The sequence below is a fragment of the Nomascus leucogenys genome, chromosome X, assembly GCF_006542625.1.
Source record: "Nomascus leucogenys isolate Asia chromosome X, Asia_NLE_v1, whole genome shotgun sequence".
Lineage (NCBI taxonomy): Eukaryota > Metazoa > Chordata > Mammalia > Primates > Hylobatidae > Nomascus > Nomascus leucogenys.
The window spans coordinates 118,593,292-118,613,253 of NC_044406.1; the positions used below are offsets into that span (position 1 = coordinate 118,593,292).

General features: G+C 39.1%; 1 protein-coding gene across 2 annotated transcripts in view; it reads right to left on the minus strand.

Annotated features, from left to right (window-relative positions):
• The window catches only part of HS6ST2 (heparan sulfate 6-O-sulfotransferase 2), a 332,806-nt gene that overhangs the window by 217,618 nt on the left and 95,226 nt on the right, over positions 1–19,962 (minus strand). The window lies entirely within an intron of this gene.

The following is a 19,962-nucleotide window of genomic DNA, read 5'->3' on the forward strand; positions in this document are numbered from 1 at the left end:
CCTGTTTCTCGGAATCATCCTTTCATCTCACAAATAAACAAATTTATTTATACACATAAATTTGTTTGCTGTACTCTGTGCATTATTTGATCCAGCCCCATCTTGTAAGGAGTCATTGCTTAATCAATGGCTTTGCTGTGAACAATTAACATGAGACGCAAATAGCCATAATAAATATATATATTTTTTCTCCTCACAAAAGCACAAGTTTCTTTATGGCACAGGCATAGTTGCCATCATCAAGTGGTTATTTAGTCTGATGCAGCATATTTTACAGTAATTATGTTTTTATGGCTGTATTCCTTCAGACTTACATAGAAACATCATTTTAATTATCATAAATTCTTTAACCATCTGACTCTTCTGTGAACACAAGCTCTCCCCGCCCACCCGCTTCACCAGATCCTGGCAGGCCTACAGCAAAGCTTCACAACACACTATTTCCCTTCTTGCTTACGAAACATATCTGCCCTGCCTTCTCCACCCTTTTACTGCCAGAGAGAGTCATCAGTTCTGTCCGGAAAGATGTCATTCATCAGATGAGATCCCAGGAACCATCCGCTGGTTGCCCTGTATCTGAAAGCAAGTAGGTCATTAACAAAGAAGTATCTCAGTTCCACTATCTAGCACCAGATGGTGATTACAGTGAAGGGAGCTATGAGATCTCCAAATGATAGGCCTGGATTAAAGGGGTGGTCTAAGGAGGCTTTGGCTCCTAGGACCCAGAATTATAAATTATAGGATCTGAATTGAAATTAAACTCTACTTGGCAACACTGAATTTAGTATTTTATCATTTTAACTTGGACTTGATTTTTTTCTCACTAAAAAAGGACTTACATAGAAATTCCAAAAGGACATATATTACTTCCAAATGAATGCAAGAAGGTTTTATTTTTTGCTGAATCACACTTGACTATAGAAAAAGTGGTTCTGGATTTCAATATCGTGAGCTGAAAAATTCAGTTGTAAATGACAAGTCAAGTGTGAGGAACATACCACCTGCCGTCACTATTTTAAAAAAAAAAAACAACCCAATTAAAAAGCGGGCAAAAGACATGAATAGTCATTTTTTAAGAAGACATACAAATGCTCAACATCATTACTCACCAGAGAAATGCAAACTAAAACCACAATGAGATACCATCTTACACCAGTCAGAATCGTTATTATTAAAAAGTCGAAAAAAAAACAGATGTTGGCAAGAATGCAGAGAAAAGAGAAAGCTTATACACTGTTGGTGGGAATGCAAATTAGTACAACCTCTATGGAAAACGGTATGAAGATTCCTCAAAAAAAAAACAAAACAAAACAGAAAAACAAAAATAGAACCACCACTTGATCACAGCTACTACTGTGATTTACCCAAAGGAAAAGAAATCATTATATCAAAAAGACATCTGCACTCATGTTAATCACAACACTATTCACAATAGCAAAGACACGGAATCGATCTAAGTGCCCATCAATGGATGACTGCATACAGAAAATGTAATACACACACACACACACACATACACACACACACACACACACCATGGCATACTATGCAACCATAAAAAAGAAGGAAAATTATGTCTTCTGCAGCAACATGGATGTAACTGAGGGCCATTATCTTATGTCAAACAACTCAGAAACAGAAAGTCAAACACCTAACGTTGTCACTTATAAGTAGGCACTAAATAATGTGCACGCATGCACATAGAGTGTGGAATAATAAACACTGGAACCTCGGAAGGGTGGGAGTGTGGGAAGGGCTTGAGGGATGAGAAATTACTTAATAGATACAGTGTACATCATTCCAATGATGATTACACTAAAAGCCTAAACTCCATCACTAGGCAATATATCCATGTAACAAAACTGCACTTGTAAACCTTAAATTTATACACATAAAAAAAGTTGCCTATGAGGATCAACAATTGTTCAAGATGATAAGGATCTGCAACCAGAAGAGGAGGGTAAAAAACAGCTCCCCATGGAAGTGGGAAGATGCAAATGAGTACCCTCTTCAAATTAGAGCCTCTGGCCGGGCACTGTGGCTCATGCCTATAATCCCAACACTTTGGGAGGCCGAGACACGTAAATCACTTGAGGTCAGGAGTTCAAGACCAGCCTGGCCAACATGGTGAAACCCCGTCTCTACTAAAAATACAAAAATTAGCCAGGCATGGTGGTGCACGCCTGTAATCTCAGCTACTCGGCAAGCTGAGCAGGAAAATCACTTGAACCCAGCAGGCAGAGTTTGCAGTGAGCTGAGATTTTGCCACTGCACTCCAGCCTGAGCAATAGAGTGAGACTTTGTCTCAAAAAAATAATAATAAATAAATTAGAGCCTCTGCAGAAGTAGTAAGAGCAACTGAAGAGCTGTGAACTGGGTCTAACCACTTGGCTCTTGACTATGAAACAAGTATCTTTAGTTCTAATTTGATATTATACCCACAAAGATCCAGTTAATTTAACAATTGAATTTAGTTGCACGAGGTAGAGGGGAGACTCAGAATCATGAGATCAATAATGCAGGTTCCCAAAGTCAATCAAGCCCAAATATTTTGAAATGAGGCAAGCGTTGGGTTTCCCTCCTCCCCGCTCTCCCTTTCTCTTTCCCTTTGTCACGCCCTCCTCCTCCTCTTCCCCTTCCTCTTCATCCTCCCTCTCTCTCCCTCCCTCCCTTTCTCTCTAAGTACCTAACATATGTTATTAATATTATTGGGATTTTAAAAGCCTGTATATTGCAAGAATGTTTTGAGGATTAAATGGAATTGGGTGTGTGAACATGCCCTAGTACAGTGCCTGATACATTTTGGATGCTCATAAAATATTCATTTCACTCTATTTCTCCTTTCCTTCCCCTTTTTTTTCCTCTTCCTACTTTGCTCTTCCTACAGCCATTGTGTCCTTATCTGGCCATGACTAAGAATTGAAGTCAATTCTAATATATGTACAGGTACAGAAATGCATAAATATTAGCACTTATTCTTAAATCATTCTGCATGCTGCCTGTTCTTAATGATAAAAGCGGTTATGTTGAACATTTTCTATTTCCCTCTCATATATAATGCATACCATGTTTGTGTTTTATTAACTTCACAGGGGTGGTTCATAAAAATCGCAAAGCAATTTTAAAACTGGAGTGGGCCAGTGAAAAGCAGTAGGCTTACAGAGCTTAATTCTTTTTCAAGTGCAACAAAGTTGTTCTTAAATTCTAGTTACAAGTGGTGAGAAAACCCTAACAGGGGAAATGAAATCACATGATCTCATACAATCACCCAATTTCATACTTTGAAGGAAATTCAGTCTCTCAGTTATTTTTATGAGAAATAATGAGCTAGTACTCTTACGTAGAACTATGGGGAGAAACTTGAGACCTACCAACTTTAGAAGAGCTCCAAAGATTTATTGTTCATTTTTCCAAAGGTCTCCAATGAGACTGCTTTTCTTATCTGGAGGTTTTTTCCCCCCAAAATCAAGAAAATATCTATAATCAGTATACATATTGCTTAGCTGCTGCATCCGTGGTCCTTCATATACTCCACAAATACTCTTCTAGTACCTCCTCTGTAGAAGACCCTTGGCATCTTGTGAATATCCCTACTGGGTATCAAACTGGGCAACAGAAGTACCGCTCGCCTTTCTGTATAGAAAATCGACAGGCACGATACTCTTTATGAAGCTCAGGGTAGGGAGGCATTGCTGGCAATGAAGCTTATTATGGGAATTAGATGAGAAGACTTCTTGCCAGCAATAGGGCTCCCAATAGAATTAGGAGCAAACAAAAAGGGTGCTGGCAGCAGCAGTCAGTTTGGTGAGCTACCATATAAAATGGGGAGGCCCTACTGTGACAGTTCTCAAAAGTACGCTTCAGTTGAACTTGATACCCAAATAGCCAGTTAAAAGGTGAAAAAAGCAAGCAACCACGCATCATGTTTTATAAAGACCAAACGCCGGCTTTGCTGATTTGTTTTTACAAAGCATAGTTTTTTTTTTTTTTACAACGAAATTAGTCAATTATTTTTATAATCTATAGGCCCGTCTTACTAGGTTAAACATTTTCTCTGTTTTCATAGAAATAGGTTAGTGAAACTGATGGACACAGCTAACATGCCCATCAGGTGAAGATCAAAGGAAAGATGAAGGGTTGTATCTTTTAAAGTTTAAGAAGATTGAAGATGAAAGAAGTTGGGTTAAGGAGGAAACCAGCTATGAAGACATGATATCAAACGCAAATGACTAAAGGTTAGAAAAAATCCAACCCATTGAATTTAGAGGTTTTGCCTACATAACAGGAGGGTAAGCACTTGAGATAATTCGGTCACTACATCAGCTAGTTCTGACTGAATAGATCAAATCACCCTACCACTTTCCAGCAACCACAATGGGCTTTGGGTCCATTCCACACAGAGCCACAAACAACAGCTCAGGCTGGCGAATGCTCCCTGACAAGGTTTTCCACCTCTCTGTGGGAACCGTATCTGCTCAATTTTGGTTTTGTTGCAATTATACATAGCCTAATTTCAGCACATTCATTTTTCACACAGCAGTTTCATTTATTTATTTATTTTCATGTTCAGCCGATTGGTCCCTAATCACCAAACAGCTTGTGCGCAAGCACCCCTAAATATGTTAACTCGAACTCATAATGCAAGCGCATTGTGCTGCTGTAATGACTTTTCATTACCACCTCTAATTAAACGTTTTGCCAAACTATCAGGAAAATATTTTCCTTTTGATTCCCAGAAAATCCCGAGAGAGAAGGACAGAGAGAAACAGTGCTTCCAGGCTGGCCTGTTCTCTTCCTCCCCTCCCCCTGCCCTGAATAGACGGCTCTGTGGATGAAGGCAGGGGCCTTCCCAGATTACCACACACAGTAGAATACTCTCATTGGTCATCAGTGCATCCGACAGGAGCAGCCTCTGAAGGAGATAGATCCTGGTGACTCTATTCCCATATGAGGGGCCTGCCATGCCTGGGATGTTTAAGCCAGCCCAGTCCTTATCCACAATTCATTATAGACTTGGAACCAGAGGGGGATCTCTAGCTCCACTACAAGTATCTGGATAAATGGCTGCTGATTTAACAGCAATGCATTTATAAGAAAATGATGTTAAGGAACTATTCTATTTCTCCAAGGAGCAGAGCCACCACGCATTTATACAAGGATGTTCTTGCTTGTATACATACAACACAGTATGCTTCTAGGCACAGTTGCATTCCAGGCAGCCCCAAGTGGCAGTCTCCCATTTTGGCATCTGTTGACAGGAGGTATCTCCACCTCCTACTTGGCTCACACTATCTTCCTCATCTTATAAATAGCAAGTGACCACTTTCTGCTGCAAATAAATTCTTCATAAGTATTATATCCGTTAAAAGTTCTCAATGCTACCTGAACTAATCATGTTTACCATTTCATTTCCAGAATGTCCAAATAAAAATGCTAAAAATTCCTTCAAAACAAATAATTGATCATGAATTAAATAAACCACTTATGTATTTTCATGTGTGAACATTGTTAAGTATTATACCACTTACATGGGTTTTGGTGTTCATTCTGAAAGCATCAAGATGTCCTTAATATTTTGCAAAGCAACAAGAATAATAAAGTTAAATGATGTGTGTTTTTTTTTTAATACCTAAAGGGAAACTTACTCATCTACATACATGTGCATAACGGTCCTGATTTGGGCATCAATGTGATGCCTTTTTTAAATATAAAAAAGTGGGTATAAATAGATTCACATGCCAAACCTCCAAACACAGCTTGGAGGAGGCTTTAGCAATCAACAGTTCATTATGAGTCAGCAGTGTGAGGGACTATCACAGAAACTAGTTAATTGGGCATTACTAGAAATATATTACCTAGAACGAGGGGGTTGTAGATAATAGCATTCTGATTTGTGCTGGTCAGAACACTCCCAAAATGCGATCTTCAATTCTAGCTGCCATGACTTTATGAGGGACAAAGACAAAACGACAAAACAACCAACACAGGGAAGAGTCTGTAAAGCACAAATACATGAGAAAAGTTTGGAAAGGCTCTTTTCCCTGGGGAAGTCGCCTTAAGGAAGGCATACAAATTGTGTTCTTATATTCAAAGGACCATAGAAGAGGGGTGGAACTTATTTTCAGTTACTTTAGGGAGCAGAAGACAAATAAATAAAATGAATTTGGGGAAAGTTACATAGAGATAAATTTCCACTCAATGTGGGGAATAATTTCACAACAATTCCAGCTGTGCTGCCTCATGAAATCCTACATTCGCTTTTATAGGAAGGTTTACATGAGATCAGTCAGCAATTGTTTATCAGAATCCCTGTGAAGAGTTCACACATCTTCTAGAGAGGTGGCTTTTAACTTTTTGGGGGAGTGGGGATGAGGGAGGTTTCCTGGACTCATCCTATAGAAAATAATGAAAGCTCTGAATCTCCTCTCAAGAAAAATGCATAGACACATAGCCTTTTCAGGGAAGCCACTGACTAACCCAGATAAAGAGCCATTGAGCTAGAGGGCTGAAATAGAGGGGCTCTAATGTCTCTTCCATCCTGGATAGCCATGATCCTCCTGTATTCTAAGTCTTGATCTACAGGTACAAATAATAACATTTCTGATCTTACAGGGTATTTAAGTTGTGAACTCAAGAACTGGAACTAAATTTAATAAAGGTTCTGCCTGGATGAGCTAATTTTTCCCTTCTCATCTTCCTCTCATTTCTCTTAGCATCACTACTGTCTCTCCCTTCAGCTCCACTTCCAAATGGGGTGCTCTACCAGGGCAGCCATCAGCAGAATGAGCTCTCCAGCTAATCCACTGACTTCCAGCAGACCACTCTTTACTTTTCTGGCCCCCTCCCAACACCACAGGGACTCCTATAGGTGGAATCAACACCCACGGACCTGATGCTGATGGAGCATAAACAAGCTCTTGACAATATCAGTGAAATTACAGAGCCATATTTTCAGGTCAAGTCTCCATCACTGAATAATCTAATCCTAAGGATAAAAATTACATAGATAAAGAAATCTCAAGGCTATTCTCTCGATTAAAGTCAGTTTAGTTCCATTCAATCAGCATTTCAGAGGCATCTACTATGCTGAGCACCATACGTCGTGCTAGATGAATAAAGTTTCCAACTGGAAAACCCCAGTTTTCCAGTGTTGGTATCCTAAATGAACTACTAAAATAGAATATTCTGGGTGCTGTGATAGAGTCTCTCTAGGGTTAAAACTCAAAGTTCTGGAGAAAATATAAATTTTAAATAAATATATATGTGTAATTATAATATATAATTATTATATATTAATAATTAATAGTTATAATTATTAATATATACATTATACATATTGTGTATTTCATCGAGAGAGAGATTGATTTAGAGGATGAGTCTCAATCACTGATTAATCTAATCCTAACACTAAAAATTACATAGATAAATATCAGGGGATGTTCTCCCAATGTCAATGTCAATTTAGTTCAATTATATGTGAATGTGTGTTGCATGTGTGTATATATAATATAAGCAGCTGAAATGTAAAGCTTAGCTTTCTAACATCTCTATGTATGATGAGAGACACAATCAGCCATAATTCAAAAGGGAAGAACATAATTTAACATCAGTTTAATTGCAACAAAATTGAGGTAGAAGCTCTTTAAATTAAATATATACAAAAAGCTCTGAGAAAGGTCTCCACACTTATTACCTGGCACATAGGAAGTATAAAAGAATTCTACTGAAAGAATGTAAATAACTGAACAACTCTCAGAGTTAATTAGGAAGCAATTCTCAAAATGCCTATGAACATTAGAAGTTACCTTACGACTCTAGGTTGAGAGGCTATTAGTTGTGCACATAAAAAATCCAGAAATCCCATCCGGCAACTTGAGCTTCTTAAAATATTCCCTCCAGCTCCCAGACCATGACGGTATATATAGAAATAGATGCCTTATTTAGCAGTCTCAAAAGTCCTCGGTGCCTTCCTTGAGTCCACACTCAGACACCAAAAGACTCCCATCAAATACGTTATTCATAAGAAGTTTATTTTCTCAGCCCCTAACAGAAAAAAAGTCACAAAATGAAGGGTCTTTTACACAAATTAAGCTCCAGACCAGGGATTGGTGTGCTTTTCCTGTAAAAGGCCAGAAAATAAATATTTTAGGCTTTGCGGGCCATAAGGTCTCTGTTGCAACTACTCTAGTTTTGTTTCGAGAAAGCAGCATAAATAACACATAAATAAGTGTGGTTGCGTTCTGATGACCCCTCCCTAAGGACAATGAAATGTGAATTTCATTTAATTTCATATAACTTTCACATGTCACAAAATCTTCTTTTGACTGTTTCCTATCATTTAACCAGGTAAAAACCATTCTTAGTTTGTGTGCCACAGAAACACAGCAGGCAAGGTAGAATGGCTGTAGCTTTTGGCCTCTGCTCTACTCTTGGGGATCAAAAATTGCACATTTCTCCCTTGGAAAAAAACATTTTAGTTGTCTGGTAATTTCACTCCAGTGAAAAATTTCATCTCGAGTGAATAAGATAATCAGAACTCTCTTAGTAGGACCCTTATACCAAGCTCATCTCAAGTGGCTTGTTTGCAGGATGCAATATCATTGAAAGCTGAAACGAGAGTCTGATGATCTTGACCAAGAGCGGAGCCAATGTGGTCATTAAGTCAGCAACTCTAGCATTGTTTAGCCTGATACAGAAATGAGAATAGATGCAAGAACTTTTTCCTTAAAACAGATCCCATTAGAGACAGCAGGATCTGCCTACCAGTCGCAGTGATTCTCTATCTGTCTAGGCATGTGGAACTAATATCACTGGAACAGGGCTTGGAGTGAATGGATTTTGCCAAGCAACAACCTACACATCCTTGTTTCCCCCCACCCCATGCTCTTATAAGTGTAGATACTTTTCTTTCTGCTGATGTGGCATTTGGAGACTCCATTTGCAGAGCAGTGGTGCTTGGCTAAACTCTCTCTTGCTAATCTAATTGGGTGGGAGAAGATACAAATGCCATTCTAGATCACACCAGCTCTCTACTAGGGAATTCTGGGAGTACCAAAAATGTAAAAGAGAAAAAAAAATAAGCACAGCACCTCCTAATGATCATCAGTCCACCTGCCACGGAATCCCATGCCAGTCTAGGAAAACAATTTGCTTTTGGTTAAGAGGAAAGTTCCCTGAATTTGGTATTAATAGTCCATCAGAAGCAAGAGGGGTTCATGCATGAAGCTGGAGGTACTGCAGATATGCTCGTTGACGATATATATCAAGTCTGAGAAGATCTTGAAACACTATAGCTGTATGATTTCTAACCAGATGAAATTAAATAGGAATAAGCAAAAGATCCTGACTTGAGTCAACAAAGCTACCTTCACAAGTACAGAGAAAAAATTTGGAAGGAATATGGACACATGTGGCTTGAAGCAGGGTTCTGTAACCTTGATGCTATTAACTTTCTGGGCTGGATAATTCTTTGTCATGGGGGGCTGTCTTGTGCATCCTTGTTGGATGGTTAGCAGTATCTCTGGACTCTACCCATTAGATGCCAGTAGTATACCATCCCCTAAGCCATAAAAATCAAAATTGTCTCCAGACATTGCCAAATGTCCCAGGGACGTTGTGGGGGATGACAGTATCACCCCAGTTGAGAACCAGTGGCTTAGAGGAAGCACAGACAATAATAAAATTTTTATCAAGTACAAGTTGAATAGAAATCTCCAGTATGGTGAGACCACCAAAAGAACTAAAAGAATCTTGGACTCCACTGCTGAATCAAAGTTGAGTATAAAGATGAGATCATCAACACTAGTGAGACCATATCTAAACATTGTTAAGAGGAATATGGAAGAACTGGAGCCTATTTCTATCAGAGGGACCAAAAGGGAGAGGGAGAATCAAATCCATGTTATCAGAGGAACAGATGTGCAACTTCTCACTCCACCCTCAAGTCTTCCTTAATTCAGGTTAATCAACCTCACTGCAGCTGAGATGGAAAGGAAGGGTGAGAGTGGAATGTGACATAAAGCTCCGAAGGGCTGGCATAGCGAAGAACATTAGACTTGTTTCGTATGGTTCCAAGAAGTTCAGCTAGCATCAGTGCATGACAGCAATGGGAAAAAGATTTCAACTCAATCAGTGGAAGGTGTTCTAATGCCCTATCTTTGAGAACATCATGCACAGGCAAGGATAACAACTTGGTTGTAGAAACAGCTGGCGCATCAGATGGGGGTGGGTGGTGGAGTAGATGACTTTTAAGGGATCTTCCAGCCCCTAGATTCTAATGAGTAAGTAAACGGAATGCTGCCAGTGCTGCATTTTTTTTTTCTGAGCAGGCTAAGAAGGCAATACCGTAAAGCACATATACTAAAGATGCCCAGTACTGTATTTAACACGAGATCAGAAAGATCATCTGTTCTCACTGTTCCTTTGAAAAAATATGGCTTGTCTGATAATCAAATAATGAAGCACCATCCAACCTGCCTTCCTCAGCACTGTCTCCATGCTCAGAGACGCATCCCTCCTGGGTAGGATGGATGGCAATGAGCCTGTCATAGGACGAAGCTTGGCATCAGCCCATGCCCAAAGCTAACTCAAATGGAAACAAAGAAAACTGTTTTCCACATCCTTTTTGTTCAAAGGAGTAGTGTCCTCTAGAATTCCTGGCCGTCTTCCACAGGGTGGTGCCTTCTACTTTCCTGGCACTTAGCCTCAGTGGCGCTCAGCACACATTCATCTGGCTGTCACTTGGGCCGTTTTCATAGATGAGTGCCATGGACTCTTGGGGACTGCAAAAGGGAGGTCTCTTAACTCCCGAAAATACAAGTAAAGAGCCCAGAATATACTGCTTATAATCACTCACAGATTGTTAAGAAAATTCTATGCAGACTCCAAGAGAATCCTTACTGAAACTTGTTACTGAAAGCCAACAGCATGTGGCAGGAAACCCTAAAGTAGTGGAAGTACCGAAGTGTCTAACTCTGGAAACAGCACTCTCCCTAAACTCCCACATTCCAATGACTGCAAATTGCTAAAAGGGCCATGATTGGAAAGATGCATGCTTACAGAGTCCTTGATCTTTCCTCACATACTCAAATGTACCCAGATTCCTACATAGCTTATCTTAAAATGGGAAAATGAGAAAAATCTCTTTGTCCTTGAGCTAGTAAAAAAAAAAAAAATAGGGTGTGCACAGGGGAAAGCTTGATAACTGGATAAAATTCAAACGCATAGGTTTGGAGAGGTCTTCTATTTCCTTCATCATTAACGACTGATAAAGCTCAGCAAGCCAATAAAACAAAAAGCAAACAAAGATAAAAATCTCTTTTTAATGTCCGTTTTTCTCTGTTATAATTTTTAATAAATTCTTTCTGGTGATATTTTGATTGCAAAGATAATTTTTGCTTTTATTCCTTTAGGTAACACAGTATATTAACTCTGCAGTCCCCTCAATGGCAATGCAAAGACACAGTCAAAAACGTGGATGCAGGAAGAAGAAGGTATTTTAACTACACATACTGTACTGCTGGCTTTTAAAGAGCCAAAGAAAGAGGTGTATACAGAAAAAAAATCAAGTGGGGAGGTTGCCAGGCAAACACAACTATCTTTTCAAATAAAAATCATTATAATCACAGAAGCCTATGTTAGATCACAGGGGTTACACTAACAAAATCAGACAATCATTCTGACTGCTGGGAAACACTGTACTGCAAACATTAGCACACACACACAAAAAAAACAATACTTTTCAGCATTCACCCTCAGCAGAACCCAAGTACTCAATAGTAAATATCTTTGGAAATGTTTCAGTGGGGCACACTGACTTTATAAATTACTTACTTGGTGACATTAAAAATGTCAGTAGATCTGCTTTATCTAATACATGAATAATAAGGTTTGATGCATATTTCTTTTACAAACCTCCTATCAACCAAAGGTACATTAGCATCCATCAAATGACCTTTGTATACAAAACTGCCTATGATAACATCAGAAAACTTTTAGAAAAGCTAGAAGATAGCAGTGTTAAACCATCTAAACATTATAAGACTACAAACTAATCATCTTCCCACTTGCAGAGACTTATAGAAGAGAGAGGTGCTTTCAAAATCATCCAGTTCAACCCTTTTATTTTACAGAAAAGGATATCAAAGTCCAGAGAGGCAAAATGACTTGACCAAGATCACATAGCATGATATGAAAAAATAAGTTAGAACCTAAGTCAACTACCTCTTAGCAGAAGGCTATTTCTCCATGCACTAACAACACCTCCTCATTTTCTACATCAAGATGAGTTGACTTTTGGCATCTAAGAAACCAAGAGACAGATTTCAGTGGGACTTTGTGTTTGGGAAAAAATACGTCGTATGGTTTTATAATGTTCCCTAAAAAGTTTATTTTTAGAGTATTTTGTGAGAAAGACTTTCATTTTCTTTTTCTTTTAAAGCCCACATCGTAGCCAATGTATTATTATGTAAAGAATGACATGCTCTGGTGAGCTAATTTTCCTCACTTTTTATTCTCTTTAAAGTTTATCTCTGGCCTAGAATTGGTCTCTGGCCACCACATGAAGGTGCCAGCACATTTTCCCACACTCTCTTTTTCTAAGGAGCAGAGAGTCAAGAAACAATGAAGGCCGACAGACAGTGCAATATACCAGTACAAATCAGGCAGTCTGAGCTCCAGTTTGTGTGACTTTTGCAAATCTCAATTTCTTCTTATCTAAAATGAGGGGAGCACCTATGAATCAGTTGCTAACGACACTGAGACCAAGCATTTCGAATTTGGTTTACTTGCACCATTGCCCCCTGGGGAGACAGAAGAAAGGGACGGAGGTGGAGATAGAGGCGTTAAAGCACAGGTGGGAAGTCTACACATACAGATGTATGAACATAATTTACTTTAACTATGAAGTCTAAAGTCCAGATAAGAAACTGCTATTTTCTACACCTACACACACACACACACACACACACACATTCCCACATCATACACACTGGTGTATTCTCATCAATGCATCATCAATATAACCTGATATATTCTCTCCCAAGAGCTAGGTCAAAGCTGCCTGGTTTGATTTTATGTGCAGAGGAACTTCTCAAGCACTAGATGTTGAACATCAGTTTACCTTTCCCTTTCTTTAACAATCCTGTGTAAATGATTATTGTTCTACTAACCTAACATTTTCTGCCATGAATTGTCCTCTTCCAGCTTCACAATTAATGGTCTATTTTTTGTAAAATTGAGAGGCATTAATCTATGTAAAGATTAGTAGAAGAGCTATAAAATCTGTGTTACGAATATAATATTAACCTTATCCAACCTGTGCTGTAAGTCACTGAGTTCCTAGGATCTCAGCACATATCAAGAAGCTAAGGTTATTTCCACATAATACTAAGAAACACAATACAAACCATTAAAGAGGGGTGGAGAGAATAAAAGGGAAAATTTAGTATTCATCAAGTTTCTCTTTTCTATTCTACCTGAGGGTAGCCAAAATGCAATCCAGAGACTTCAAAATCAACTTCAGAAATAAACACCCACCCTTATGTCCTTTCTACATAAGACACATCTTGTAATGCCTCCCGTAAGATAAGTAAGTGTTAGAAACATCCTAGTCTCTGGCATCAGAAAGGCCTGGGTTCAACCCCTGACTTGCCACTGTGTGAGTCTGGGAAAGTCGCTTAACTTCTCAACTTCAGGGTTGTTGTAAGGGTGAAATTAAACAATGCATGGAAAGGATCTAACACGTAACAAGAACTTAATTGGCATTACTACCCTTCTCTTGAGGGCTAATGTGGGCAATGGAAACAATATCCATAACCAGAGACAATTTAAATATCACATCATAAATTGGCTGGCTTCACAGATCTATATCATGCATTTCCAACAAAGGTGATATTGTCCATAAGGGGAAGAAAATTGATTTGGGGGGAAAGTGAAAAAAAAAGATATTACAGTAGTTTGTGGCCCTTCACATCCAATCCTCCTCCCCTAAATCTTATTCCTTAGTATTTAAGTTCTCTCATTAGGATTATTTAAATTGAATTTCCTCCTTAGGGGATGATCTTTTTCAAAAGGTTGTGAGGCCAGGCAGGGGGGCTCACACCCATTATCCCAGCACTTTGGGAGGCTAAGGAGAGAGAATAGCTTGAGGCCAGGAGTTTGAGACCAGTCTGGGCAACACAGCAAGACCGTGTCTCTACAAAAAAATTTAAAAATTAGCTGGGTGTGGTGATGCACGCCTGTAGTTTTAGCTATTCCAGAAGCTGAGGAGGGAGGATCACTTGAGCCCAGGAGTTCAAGGCTGCAGTGAGCTGATTGCACCACTGCACTCCAGCCTGGGCAACAGAGTGAGACCCTGTCTCTTAAAAAAAAAAGAGTCAAACTTGTGAAACACTGATCTGTATCCTTTGCATTATTGAAAAGATGCACTCCTGGAAATTTTCACCCTGTTTCCCTATGCTAGGACTCAAAAAACTGCCGTGTTATCAGTACAAGGGACAGGAGTAACTCCAAAGGACATTTGACATTATGCATGATATTACATGCTGTATAAACATGACGTTGTCTCTATTTTTAATATAATCATAGTAAATTCCATTTATTGGGGTTTACCTCATAAACCTTATATATGTCCCTCTTCCTAGCATCCAATTTCCAGCCCTATTTCTAATCCATTTCAGAAAGACAAAATCAGTGTTACTCACCTTTTCAATCAGGACTTGGGCTAAACAGTTCTATATCAGAACATTCTTGCAGCAGATGTAGATTAAATCTAAAGTTTCATCCTTGCCTATTTGCATTGTTATCCACCCACAGAAATTCATTGCATTTTAAAAGGTGACCTCCTTGGAATAAATCCATTCATCTGTCTCTAATGAATCTGTAGGTGTCAAAGTCTTCTCCCACCCTGTCATCAATTTATTAGCCTAGGGACCCATCCCAGTATAGAATTCCGATTATGGCCCTGTAGTTACCTAGAGCCATTCTATAAAATGGATAAATGGATGTCACAGCTAGTTCAGTCCCTTGAGTATCAGGGTTCTGATTAAGTAGGAGAGGGGTTCAGAATGAGAGGTGGCCAACACACAGCTGATGGCCCCAGGCCTCTGCTACCTGTCCTTGATCATCCCTGAAATCTTGGAGACACTAGGTAACTTCAACTACAGATTTATTTGGTCATTTGTTTATAGTCAGCTGCCAATAATCTGTAGTCCTGGGGTACAACATAAACATGGATAACTAAAATCTATAATCTCCCAACACACTATAGGCAAGAGTGTCAGCTCCTTCCTCATTAAGCTGTTCTACCTGCACAAGCTGTAAGATAAAAAGTAAAATCGTTTCCATCTATCCCCCCATTTTCAGTTTTAAACAAAATTTGTTTTTGTTCTTGTTTTGAGGCAGTGTCTTTTGCTCTGTCACCCAGACTGGAGTGCAGTGATGCAATCATACCTCACTGTAACCTCGAACTCCTGGGCTCAAGCAATCCTCCTGACTCAGCTTCCTGAGTAGCTGGGACTATAGGCGTGTGCTAGGGTGCCTGGCTTTTTTTATTTTTATTTTTTAGGTTTTTTAGAGATGGTCTCTTGCTTTGTTGCCCAGGCTTGTCTCGAATTCCTGGGCTCAAGCGATCCTCCTGCCTCAGCCTCCCAAAGTGCTGAGATTATCGGCGTGAGCCACCACGCCCCACCCTACACAAACTTTAAATCTGGAGTTTACAAAGGTAAAAGGTAGGCATTCAGACAACAAGAAGTAAAATGAGACAGAATACTCCCCAGTAAGGATAATCAGACTATGAATAATCAAGAGCTGCACCCATTGTTACTCAGAAACATCAAGTCTTCTCATGTTTTACATCAAGCCCTACATTATGATTGTAAGTGAAACAGGGTGGGGAGCTTACAATCCTAGAGTTGGCACTGTGGGAGGCATGAAGCAGAAGCTCAAGAGCCAGTTAGGGACTACTGTACATCAAAAGCACAAATAGGCCAGGCACGATGACTCACGACTATAATCCCAGCAGTGTGGAAGGATCACTTGAGCCCAGGAGATTGAGACCAGCCTGGGCAACATGACAAAACCCTGTTTCTACAAGAAATACAAAAATTAGCTGGACCTGGTGGTATGCACAGGAAGTCGCAACTACTCGGGAGGCTGAGGTGGGAGGATTATCTGAGCCCGTGAAGGTGAAGGCTGCAGTGAGCCTTCAGTGCAGTGGTGATCACACCACTGCACGATCACCACTGCACTCCAGCTCTGGTGACAGTGAGACCCTGTCTCAAAATAAATAAATAAATAGAGCACAAATACCCCAAAACCATATCACCATATTCCCCATTTGGAAAAAGGACCAGCAGATCATCTTTACAGCATTTTGGAATCTGTGCAATTCTCACAGCTTTTACTCCATCACTAGTCACAACGTTATTCTTTGCTGAGATTTTTAAAGACTGCCATCTTCATGATCCTACAACATCCATCTTTCCAGAGGGATATCTTGTTTGAGGAGACTAAGACTTAATTACTTTTCATCTGTCTTAAAGAATTCAGGTACTAACCTATTCGTGTCAATGTGAATAAAACAGCAAAAAGTAGTTGCTATGGCCAAGTGCTGTGAAATAAGAAAAGCTGTGTTTCTTGTCCTGGTATCTGCTTCTAACAAACAGCAGGATCTTGGATAAGCATCTGTACTTCAACGCCTTCACCTATGAAACTCAGACGATAATCTCTGCCCTACTGGGCAGAATAAAATAAGTGCAAAAACATTTTAAAGAGCGTAAACCATTACATGTGTTTAACTTATTGCAAGACACTTGAATCTGGAAGTTAAACATAATATATTTGTGGTCCTTTCCAATTTACAGTAATATGACAATAAATTAAAATAATTTTAATAGACACAAGGAACCTTCTGCTTTTAAAAACTGCAGTAAGACTATTTCTTTTACATTACAGAAACACTTTTAAAAGATCTTTTAAGTGCTCATTGTGAGAAAAAAGTAATGTTGCTTTCTTATGCCCTTTACAAACCTTTACTCTGGACTCAACTGACTAAAATTAACAGCTAGAATTGTTTTGACTTGTTCTAACACAGATGAACCGAATTTCAAATCATTCAACCTCACCTCTTCTCTCCTTCACTCCTGGCAGCCAAGAAGTGAATTGTGCATTCCGTCTGGCCTTTTGATAATTTCCAAAATGCTAGAGAAAATGGTCGGCTTTAAATTTCCCAAGGTGAGTTCAAGAAATTCCGTGCTTAATGTACTTTGCTCTCTCATTCAAATGTATCTGAACTGAGTTTTAAAATGTCCATGTGGGAAAAGTTCAACCCCCGTAGCCTGTTACCTTCAAATCTTCCCACTCAGTGGATTGAGCAGAGATACTCCAAGGGGTGAACCTTCACCAAGAACCTCTTCAATAGCTCTTCAATCCATTGACCAGCACTGGGGCTTTCCAGCACTCACAGTGATTATAAGAGCCATCATTTGTTGAGGTTCTACCATGTTCTATGTGCCAAACATCACACCAGTGCTTTATAGACATAGTCTCATTTTATTCTCACCACAGCCCTTCCAGATAGGCATTATGCCTATTTTAAGATAATGAAATTGACTCTCAGAAAAGTGAAATGGCTTGCTTAAAAAGACCAGATTTTAAGTTTCAAGAGAGCAGGAACCATGTCTATTTATTCACCAACATAAATTCCCCAGTGCCTGACATAATGTCTGTAAAATAGTAGGTATGGCATAAATATTTGTTTAACAACTGATTCAGTAAAATGGCACTATGAACACATTGCTATATCAACACAGAATTCACAGGGGCTGGAGGACTGGAGAAGGGACGATGTATTAACATGAAACAAGTGATTTTTCAATAACATTAACAATAATAAACAGTTCCCAGCCACCTACTAACTACAAATTTGTAAAACTGTTGGACTGTGTTTAATCCCCTACTCCCTACATTGGCATGGCCCAAATCTTGGGACCACCTCAGTTGCCATTTGGAATTCAACTACAATAGTTTAAAATGACTCTCACTGTTCCTTGCTCATGCAGAGAAGTGACTTTCTAAAATAAAAGCATTTCCTTTCCATGCTAGGCAACTAGATGTGGTTCCGGGGGTTGGTCAGTGCTTTCCTTATTGCTAATTGCAATGCTCACGGTATCCTGGAAACAACAACCAAAGGCAGGCCATTTTTTGAGTTACTGTGTACATTTAAACTTGACGTGTTAAATTATGGGTCGAAAACAGAACCTTCATCCCCTTAGACCAATGCTTTTACTAATTAAACCTGAATTATAATAGTATGCATTCCAAAAAGAACACATTTAGTTGCCTTGCTCAGACAATACATTAATACCAATCTTACCTTACTATCATAGTCCCTACCCTTATCTGTGGTTTCACTTTCAATTTTCAGTGAGCCATGGTCACTCACAGTCAGGAAATACGTGATCACAGTATAAGATATTCTGAGAGAAAAAGACTACATTCATATAACTTTTTTTACAGCATATTATAATTGTTCTATTTTATTGTTGTCATTGTTAATCTTACTGTGCCTAATTTATAAGTTAAACTTTATCATAGGTAAGTATGTGTAGGAAAGAACATAGTATACATAGGGTTTCAGGCATCCGCCAGGGGTCTTGGAACACATTCCCCGCAGATAAAGGGGGACAACGCACCTTGAAACTGAAACTTAAACAATGTAAGAATGATCACTAGATGGCAAACACTATAAAAATCATACAGGAGTACATTTATCTTTTCTTCAGATTCCTTAAAGTCATTCCATTTTTTAAAAGCTCTGTTTTTTCAATAATGACCAAATGCTGCTTCCAAAAAAGAAATTTAAGAGACAATTATTATTAATAAACTAATAATCCTCCAGCAATGGTAACTACAATCCCGCTGATAGCCAGGGGAAAAAAAAGAAAGATGTAAAAACAGTAAAAGCTATTTTGGGGAACTCATTAAAAAAGAAAAACAATATCCCCAAAATAAACACTCAAGCTGCGTCAAATCAGGTACCAAATTGTTTGGAAATGAAATTATCTTTGAGAGGATATTTACTATAAGCAGTCAAGATTTAAACAAATAAAATTATAAGAGAAAAAAAGGCTCAATTTTGTCTTGAGTATTTATCATGGTTAAACAGGCAATCTCCTGCAGCTCGAGAATCCAAGGCTATAACTCTGGGGGATGCTCTCAGGACAGAGGGCTAAAGGAAATAAACGAAAGAAGGCTGATGTTATAATGGGAGAAAATACTTCAAAAACTGAGTAACAGCTCATTGTGAGCTTGGCACTCAAGACGGAAATGCAACAGCCACTATCTTTGGGCTAAACAAATTGATGACATAAAAACAAAGGAATGAAGGAATAATCTAGGCAAATATGGATATAAAAATACCCAAAGGTGAACCATTGAAAAAGGGCATCCTTGGCCGGGTGCGGTGGCTCACGCCTATAATCGCAGCACTTTGGGAGGCCGAGGCGGGTGGATCACGAGGTCAGAGGTTCGAGACCAGCCTGACCAACATGGTGAAACCCTGCCTCTACTAAAAATACAAAAATTAGCTGGGCGTGGTGGCGGGTGCCTGTAATCCCAGCTACTCAGGAGGCTGAGGCAGGAGAATTGCTTGAACCTGGGAGGCAGAGGTTGCAGTGAGCCGATATCATGCCACTGCACTCCAGCCTGGAAGACTGAGTGAGACTCTGTCTCAAAAAACAAAAAAAAAAAAAAAGAAAAAGAAAAAGAAAAGAAAAAGGACATCCTTGTTATTCTCCTTACAGTACTGGATATTAGGCAAAAATTGATGACCAAGAAAGCAATTAAAAGTATGAAGGTTGATTAAAGAAAAAATAATAGGAAGGAAAAATGGAAGTATCTGTGAAACCTTCAGTGTACACAGAAGAACACACTTGGTCCAGAGAAGGAAGTGATTTGGTTGAG